The sequence below is a fragment of the Nothobranchius furzeri genome, chromosome 2 (assembly GCF_043380555.1).
Source record: "Nothobranchius furzeri strain GRZ-AD chromosome 2, NfurGRZ-RIMD1, whole genome shotgun sequence".
Classification (NCBI taxonomy): Eukaryota; Metazoa; Chordata; class Actinopteri; order Cyprinodontiformes; family Nothobranchiidae; genus Nothobranchius; species Nothobranchius furzeri.
This window is the reverse complement of record NC_091742.1, coordinates 51,139,115-51,148,375: the sequence shown is the minus strand read 5'-3', so window position 1 is coordinate 51,148,375 and position 9,261 is coordinate 51,139,115. Positions and strand designations below refer to the sequence as shown.

The 9,261-nt window shown below is 48.3% G+C and overlaps 2 long non-coding RNA genes across 2 annotated transcripts; both read left to right on the top strand.

The window, feature by feature from the left end:
- Positions 1-435: 435 nt before the first annotated feature.
- LOC139066382 (uncharacterized) lies at positions 436-652 on the top strand. The gene is made up of 2 exons (XR_011519277.1): positions 436-495; positions 574-652. It is a non-coding gene; the product is annotated as an uncharacterized lncRNA (long non-coding RNA).
- A 4,555-nt stretch (positions 653-5,207) lies between these two features.
- Positions 5,208-6,028, top strand: LOC129156081 (uncharacterized). The gene is made up of 2 exons (XR_008560279.2): positions 5,208-5,871; positions 5,950-6,028. It is a non-coding gene; the product is annotated as an uncharacterized lncRNA (long non-coding RNA).
- The last annotated feature ends 3,233 nt before the right edge of the window (positions 6,029-9,261 follow it).

Genomic DNA, 9,261 nt, shown 5'->3' with positions numbered 1-9,261 from the left:
TGTGTCAGAAACAGCGTAAGGCTTAATGTCTTTTCCAAAAAAAAACAGGTGATGGGCCGGTCTCCAGTCAAAATGCCCGGGCTGAATTTTTGTCCCAGTCCAGCCCTGCCCCCAACCCTACTTTTTAGAATACCAGGATAGGAAGGATGGTGTAGGTTTACGTTTATTAGATTGATACATAAATATTACCAATAAGAAAGTGTACGTTGGTGTGTGTCAGAAACAGCGTAAGGCTTAATGTCTTTTCCAAAAAAAAACAGGTGATGGGCCGGTCTCCAGTCAAAATGCCCGGGCTGAATTTTTGTCCCAGTCCAGCCCTGGTCTGGACTTCACTCCCGGTTCCCGTCCTCCTCACGGCACTAACTGCTCCCAGCACTACAGGCTCTCTCTCTCCTTCCCTCCGGTTGTAAAACCTTGCCGATCTTCATCACCCCAGAATACTCATTCACTCTCCCAGCTCACCCCTCCCTGGAGATCCTCCACCACGCTACAGCTGTAAGTCCTCCTACCAAACTCATCCTCTACCACACTACAGTTTCAATCAAGGACTCACCTCTGTTTCCCTTCCCTCAGACGCTGCTCCCGTTTACCCATTCACTGGATTTCCAGTGCACCCTAAGTTCTAGTTACCAAATAAATCTTTATTTTTTCACATCCTGCTCCAGTGTGTTGATTCTGCATGTCTTGGGTTAAATCATTACCTCAGACCATGACAGAATCATCCGGCCAAGACGTTAACCCAGCAGAATCAATACTCACCTCTCTTTCTCACAGATTAGCCCAGCAGGAACAAATCCTCCCGAAACTCATGGAGCAGTTAACCCAATCCAACGAACGCAGCCAGCAGTTGGAGACAATAGTTCGGCAACTACATGAATCCATTTCTACGACTCGTCCCTCCACATCCTCCTCGGATTCACAGTTAAATCCAACCACTGCTACAAGCATTCATGGAGCTGAAGCTACAAGCTCCTCAGAGGAGACTCATTTCCGCGTTGCCCCGTCACCGGCGACAACCACCTTCGGAGGTGAGTTTGAGGAGTGTCACAGTTTCCTGCTTCAATGCAGATTGGCATTTGAACGTAGCCCTGCTGCTTTTAGATCTGATTCAGCCAAGATCTCCTATGTTGTTGGACTTTTACGGGGCAGAGCCTTAAGATGGGCTGAGGCCAAGAGCCACAATGATTCGTTTTTACATGGACTCTTTAATGACTTTGTGACAGAATTCACCCAGACGTTTGGCAGTGTTGAATCTGTTTCTGACATCAGGAGGAAACTAATAAATCTCTCCCAAGGCAGACGTTCAGTGGCAGACCTGGCTGTGGATTTTCGAATCTTAGCAGCACGCACGACTTGGGATGAGGATGCCCTTATGGGGGTGTTCACTGAGGCCCTGAATGACAGGATCAGGAACCAGCTGGCTCTTTGCCCCGAACCCAAATCGTTGGCTGAATTAATCAGGCTGGCCATGTCAATAGACAAGCGTCACCGCGAGATGAGAAGAGTGGAGTTGGTGACCCCTCTTCCTGTTCCAGAACATTCCTCCGGGGCCAGGGGGCGTTCCACACCCGAACTCCTACCCAAGGACGAACCCATGCAAATGGGCAGAGCCAAACTCACTCAGGAAGAAAAAGAGCACCGACGCAAGATGGGACTCTGTTTATATTGTGGAATAGCGGGACATGTCGTGAACAACTGTCCCTCTCTGGTAAAAGGGCACGCCCATGGACGTAATTTTCACTTTAGAAGTGGGGGGGACACGGGGGGGGGGGGGGGGGGGGGATCTTTACAGTATGCTGGGAAACAGGCTTCAACACAAACAGTTGTTTTCTGCTTGGTCCTAGGGCTCAACTAGTGTCAATTTAATATAGCGTAATATTGTTTTTGGATGGTAAAAAGTGCAGGGGTCAAAGCTTGACTTTGGAAAAAGTGGGGGGGACATGTCCCCCCTGTCCCCCCCCAAAATTACGTCCATGGGCACGCCCACCGGTAAGACCGGGTCTATTGGTGGGCGGTAACCTGATTTCTTCTGTGACCCGGTGTTCTTTGCCATGCACTTTGTTTTATCAATCTAAGCAGATTCCTCTTGAAGCCCTAGTGGATTCTGGGTGTGAGCAATCGTTATTGGACCCTCGACTGGTGACTGAATGGGGAATTCCCACAACGAAGCTCTCTACGCCTCGCTCTGTCTCTTCCCTGGATAACCGCAATCTCTCATCCATAACTCTCCAGACGGTTCCTCTCCGCCTTCAGGTTTCAGGTAACCATGTGGAGACTCTCACTTTTTATGTGTTCCCTTCCCCTCAGTCTCCACTGGTGCTAGGACATTCATGGCTTGTCCGCCACAACCCCATTCTCGACTGGAGGGAGAACAAGATCATTGGATGGGGCCCAGAGTGCTCGCAGTTGTGTCTGCGCTCCGCAGCTCTGCCTAGCCGTGGACCTGTCAATCCCCCTGCAGAGAACATCGATCTGGCTACGGTACCACAAGTTTACCATGATCTGAAACTTGTTTTTAGTAAAGACTGTGCTTCTTCATTACCCCCACACAGACCGTTTGACTGTGCTATAGATCTATTACCCGGAGCCCCTCTGCCTTCCAGCCGTTTGTACCAACTGTCCAAACCGGAGAGAGAGAGCATGGAGGAGTACATCCAGGACTGTCTTGCAGCCGGCACTATTCGACCGTCATCCTCCCCTCTGGGTGCCGGCTTCTTTTTCGTGCCTAAGAAGGACGGTTCCCTCAGGCCCTGCATTGACTATAGAGGTTTGAACCAAATCACGGTTAAAAACAAGTATCCTCTGCCTCTACTTTCATCCACGTTCGAACCAGTACAGGACTCCACCATCTTCACCCGACTAGACCTCCGGAACGCTTACCACCTGGCTCGGGTGAAGGAGGGGGATGAATGGAAGACGGCGTTTAAAACGCCAGTGGGTCACTTCGAGTATCTGGTGATGCCCTTCGGCCTTACTAACGCCCCTGCAGTCTTCCAATCCCTGGTTAACTCCGTGCTGGGTGATTTCCTTAACCGCTTTGTCACAGTTTACTTGGATGACATTCTGATTTTTTCTAAGACCCCGGAGCAACACGTCCGGCATGTGAGAGCAGTTCTCCAGCGCCTTCTCGAAAACAGACTATACGTAAAAGCAGAGAAGTGCGAATTTCACGTCCCAACCGTTAAGTTTTTGGGGTTTGTCATTGAGGGTGGTAGGTTGAGGGTGGATCCTGAAAAGGTGCAGGCGGTGACCGAGTGGCCGACTCCGACGACTAGAAAGCAGCTTCAGAGGTTTCTGGGGTTCGCTAATTTTTATCGGAGGTTCATTCGTAACTTCAGTCAAATCGCCGCACCCCTGACCCGGCTGACCTCGATTAACAGAGCTTTTGTTTGGTCCCCAGAAGCTGAATCAGCTTTTCAGGTTCTGAAGAAGAGATTTGCCGACGCACCCATCCTACACCGGCCTGACCCTCAACGTCAGTTTACACTGGAGGTGGATGCCTCGGACACTGGTGTGGGGGCTGTGCTCTCCCAGGTGGCTGAAGAGGACAAACGCCTGCATCCCTGTGCGTTCTTCTCACGACGCCTCACACCTACCGAGAGCCGTTACGACGTAGGGGACAGAGAGCTGTTGGCTGTGAAACTGGCCATTGAGGAATGGAGACATTGGTTGGAGGGGGCTGAACAACCATTCATCATCTGGACTGACCATAAGAACCTCATCTACCTCAAGGAAGCCAAACGTTTAAACCCACGCCAGTACAGATGGTCTCTTTTCTTTTCTCGGTTTAATTTCCTGATCTCTTACAGACCCGGTACAAAGAATACCAAACCCGACGCACTCTCTAGACAATATGCTCCAGACCGGGATAACCCACCATCGACCATCCTTCCCTCCAACTGTGTGGTAGGGAGCGTCACCTGGGAGATCTGGGAGCAGGTACTGGAGGCCCTTAAGACTGACCCTGGTCCAGACAACGGCCCCCCGGGTAAACTGTTTGTTCCCCAATCTGTTAGAGGCAAGGTCATTCACTGGGCCCATGCTGGTCGGTTCTCCTTACATCCGGGGGTGGCACGCACTGTGGCCCTTATTAAACGTACATTTTGGTGGCCGTCCATTTTTAAAGATACCAAGGACTATGTTTCTGGTTGTCACACCTGTTCCCAACACAAGGGGGACCATCGCCTCCCAGCCGGTCTACTCCAGCCTCTGCCTACTCCCTCACGGCCTTGGTCGCACATCGCCCTGGACTTCGTCTGTGGTCTCCCCATCTCCCACGGTTTCACCTCCATTCTTACCATAGTCGACCGGTTTTCAAAGGCTTGCCACCTGGTGCCCCTTAAATCTCTCCCTTCATCCGCAGGCACAGCGCAGCTCCTGGTTAAGCATGTGTTCCGTCTCCATGGCATCCCGGAGGAGATCCTGTCGGATCGGGGTCCGCAGTTCGTGTCCCAAGTATGGAAGGAGTTCGCAGAGGCCTTGGGGGCTAAAGTGGCGCTTACCTCTGGACACCACCCCCAAACCAACGGCCAATGCGAACGGATGAACCAGGAGCTGGGGGCCATGCTGCGCTGTGTCTGCTCCATTCACCCGTCGTCCTGGAGCACCCATCTTCCCTGGGTGGAGTATGCCCATAACAGCCACATCTCTACGGCTACAGGTCAGTCCCCGTTTGAGGCTTCCCTCGGTTTTCAACCCTCTCTTTTCCCCGCACAATCTACGCCTGGCTCCTCCGTTCCCCAATTCCTCCGTTGTGCCCGTCGTGCCTGGACCACCACCAGGGCGGCGCTGGATCGTACTGCACAGAGGAACAAGCAGGTAGCTGATCGCCGACGGCGTCCGGCCCCAGTCTACGTCCCAGGGCAGTCTGTGTGGTTATCGTCCAGGAACATTCCACTGAAGGCCTCTTCCCGTAAGTTATCTCCCCGGTTCATTGGTCCCTTTAAAGTTTTGGCTGTTCCGTCCCCCACTACGGTCCGCCTGGATCTCCCTCGGACCCTACGTGTGCACCCGGTGTTCCACGTCTCCCTGGTCAAGCCTGTGGTCACCAGTCCTCTCTGTCCCGTGCCGGCACCTCCTCCTCCGGCTCGCCTGCACCAGGGGGACTTGATCTACACTGTTCGCAGGATCCTGGACTCCCGTCCCCGCGGTCGAGGTATGCAGTACCTTGTGGACTGGGAGGGCTACGGTCCCGAAGAACGCTCCTGGGTGCCACGCTCTGCCATCCTGGATCCTTCCCTCATTCGGGATTATGAGGCTGCTGCGGCTAGGACGCCTGGAGGCGTCCGTTGAGGGGGGGGGTACTGTTGTGAGCTGGGAGGTGAGCACTCGACACACACCATGACATCACCTGGCTTGTGAGTTCTGTTTTCAGGAGAGAGAGCAGCAGCTGCAATCAATCAGCTGATCAGTGGGTGGCCTTCATAAGGAGGACGGAGGACACTGCTAAGCCGCCGGATGATTACGCCTACTGGTAGAGTCCCAGCCACAGTGTTAACTCGATTTTGAAACCTTGACTTTGAACTGTCGGAACTTAGACTTTGAACTTTGAAACCTTAGCCTTGAACTTTAGAAACGTGTTTTTTGCTAGCGATCTTTTGCTCAGATTTTGTTCTCGTTTTGTCTCAGGCTCAGTCATCTTTCCATACACCACCTCCTCGCTGAGACCTTTTGGATTAACTACTCGACCATACTACGTCTGGACTTCACTCCCGGTTCCCGTCCTCCTCACGGCACTAACTGCTCCCAGCACTACAGGCTCTCTCTCTCCTTCCCTCCGGTTGTAAAACCTTGCTGATCTTCATCACCCCGGAATACTCATTCACTCTCCCAGCTCACCCCTCCCTGGAGATCCTCCACCACGCTACAGCTGTAAGTCCTCCTACCAAACTCATCCTCTACCACACTACAGTTTCAATCAAGGACTCACCTCTGTTTCCCTTCCCTCAGACGCTGCTCCCGTTTACCCATTCACTGGATTTCCAGTGCACCCTAAGTTCTAGTTACCAAATAAATCTTTATTTTTTCACATCCTGCTCCAGTGTGTTGATTCTGCATGTCTTGGGTTAAATCATTACCTCAGACCATGACAGTCCCTTACTTTGTTCTCGGAGATTAATGTAATGCCATTCAGGTCAGGTGATTGACTAAGCAATTTCATTTTCTGGATTTCTGGTCCAAAGATGAGAACTTCCATCTTGTTTTGATTTAAAAGCAAAAAGTTTAAAGTCATCCAATTTTTTCTGTCCTCAAGACAAGCCTGCAATCTACCCAACCAATTAGGTTCATCAGGGTTAATGGATAAATATAACTGAGTATCGTCAGCATAACAGTGAAAGTTTATCCCATGCTGTCTAATGATTTTACCAATTGGGAGCGTATATATAGTAAAAATAATTGATCCAAGCACTGAACCCTGTGGTACTCCACAAGTAACCCTGGAGTACAAAGATTTGCCATGTATATTTACAAAATGAAATCTGTCAGACAGGTAGGATTTAAACCAGCCTAGTGCTGTTCCTTTGATTCCTACAACATATCCATCTCTTTCTAAACGAACATTGTGATCTACTGTGTCAAAAGCAGCACTGAGATCTAACAAGACTAGAACAGACACAATATTCTTATCTGAGGCCATGAGAATATCATTTGTAACTCTCACTAATGCAGTTTCAGTGCTGTGATACTCTCTAAAACCAGACTGAAATTCCTCAAACAGAGCATTAGTGTTTAAATGCTCACATACTTGGATGGCCACTATTTTCTCCAGGACTTTGGATAAAAATGGAAGGTTAGATATTGGTCTATAATTCATTGGGTCATCTGGATCTAGAGAAGGCTTCTTAAGTGAAGGTTTGATTACAGCAACCTTAAAATCCTGTGGTACATATCCATTTACTAAGGATAGATTGATTATATCTAGAATGGGGGCAGTAACCAAAGGAAATGCATCTTTAAATAACTTGGTTGCGATTGGATCTAAAATGCAAGTGGAAGGTTTGGATGAAGCTAATATTTTTGATATCTGAAAGCTCAACTGGATCAAAACGGTTCAAACACAGATGAGGTTCTACAGTCACCTCTGATGCTGCCTCACTTACTATGGAAGAAGAAATTGCATTAGGGAGGATGCTAAAGATTTGTTTCTAATAGAATTAATTTTATTTGTGAAAAATCCCATGAAGACATTACTGCTGAGGGCTAAGAGAATAGATGGTTCAGAGCTATGATTCTGTGTAAGTTTGGCAACTGCACTGAAAAGAAATTTAGGATTATTCTTATTCTCCTCAAGTAACACTGAGAAATAAGCAGTTCTAGTTTGTTGAAGCTTATTTTTATAAAGCACAAGACTATTTTTCCAGGATAGGTAGGCCTCCTCCTGGTGCATAGAGCCCCATGTTCTCTCCAATTTCCTAGAGTTTTGTTTTAAAGCTCGTAAATGAGAATTAAACCAGGGAGCTAACTTCCTGTCCCTAATTAACTTCTTTTAAAAACATCATCTAAACATCATCTAATGCCACACGTAAAGAGGAAGTAACATTATGAACTAAGGCATCAATTTGTGAGGGGCTAGAACTGAAAATATTGCCCTCTGCTACATCCCTCTGAGATGCTGAGGACAGTAAAGATGGAACAGTCATGCAGAAGAATGACACCTCATGCTGGAGAGAATTGTCCATTAGGATGGCAGTTTTATTCCCAATTGATCGCACGTTCAGGAGAGCAATTCTGAAGCGCGGCGAAGGATCAAGGTTAGTTGGCTAGGGCGACTGGTCTGCAAGGCTCATTGTAGGATAGTGGCGGTTGGTCTGGTTGACGCTCCAGTAAAACCGCAGGCCAGTGGTGGAGATGGGATTCCTCTGAGGGTCTACGGCAAAGTGTTGGATTGAGAATGGTCTGATGACTTCGGTGTCTCAACTCTGGTGAAAGGGGAAGAAATCGTCTTGTGAACGGAGAGCCGTGGGGACATCTGAGCTGCACTCTGGAACCCCCACGCTTGCCACTGCGTCTCCTAGGAAGCCACGCTGGGCATGGACAGTGAAGCAGCTGAGCTGGGACTGCCAAAAACAGCGGGGCAAAAGACTATCTTAGATCAGAGAAACAGCAGACCTGCCAACCTTGTCAAAAAATTTCAAGTACCACTTGTGCAGCATTTTTTCGCGGACTTTTGCAACTCCATTGCTTTTCACGCTGTAATCTCCTCATTCACTGGATGGAAAATTTTATACACACACGAACGCACACATACTTGTTCATAGTTCTTATTTTGACTAGTAAGGTCATAGACATTTTTACAGTTTGACCTGACTCCAAAGTATCGTGTATTTTGATATTAAACAGGAAAACTCTAAAGTTTCCTTATATACTATTTGTGCTCATACAAGGTACTTGCATTAAATTATTCAACACAAATTAATAAAAAGAAACATTTATATGAAGTTAATGGTAATTATTTATTTTGCAAATTGCAATAGGTGTTTCTGTTCTCAAGAATGTAATATTAAATTGGCTTAAAGCACAAATGCACACATCACCAGGGCTAATTTACTAATTACCTGCAGCTCCCTGGTGGCTTATGTCCACGTCGTAATTGCAGATCGTGCAAAATGCATGCTGAGGTTGTTTAGAGGGTCGCAAGCATGGCCACTGTTCTTGATATGTTTATGTTTATGTGCTTAGCAGACACTTTTACCCAAAGCGACTTACAATTTTTTTTAAACCTATATTTGGACTAAAACTTGTGAGACACATGGACCCTCTTCTTTTTGGCAGGTCTGCTAACCAATCCCTCCCTGTCTGCTTCTCCCTCATCTGCCACAGCAGCGAAAAAAAATAATGGCTGCATGTTTAAACTGTATAAATAATCACATTCCTCCTTATATACAGGCCAAATCTATCTGCAATGGATAAAGGCAAAAATACACACGCACACACACACACACACACACACACACACACACACACACACACACACACACACACACACACACACAGTTTACCTTAGCAGAACAGCAGCGAGTGGCAAACTGGAGGCAGAGAGGAGCAGCGGGCAGGACGAAGCAGGGAAGAAGGGGTGGGGGGGATGTTACGCTAGGTTAGGCTGGACAGTTTTTCTCTGCTTCTCTACGATTATAGGCTTAAACTTCTTCACCACACCGCTCAGTCGTGTTGTCAGACATGAGTACCACATGCGCATATTTGCCACGGCACTCAACTCACGTATCTGCAGCTTTTTGCGTAGTTTAGAGGGGTGAGTTGTAC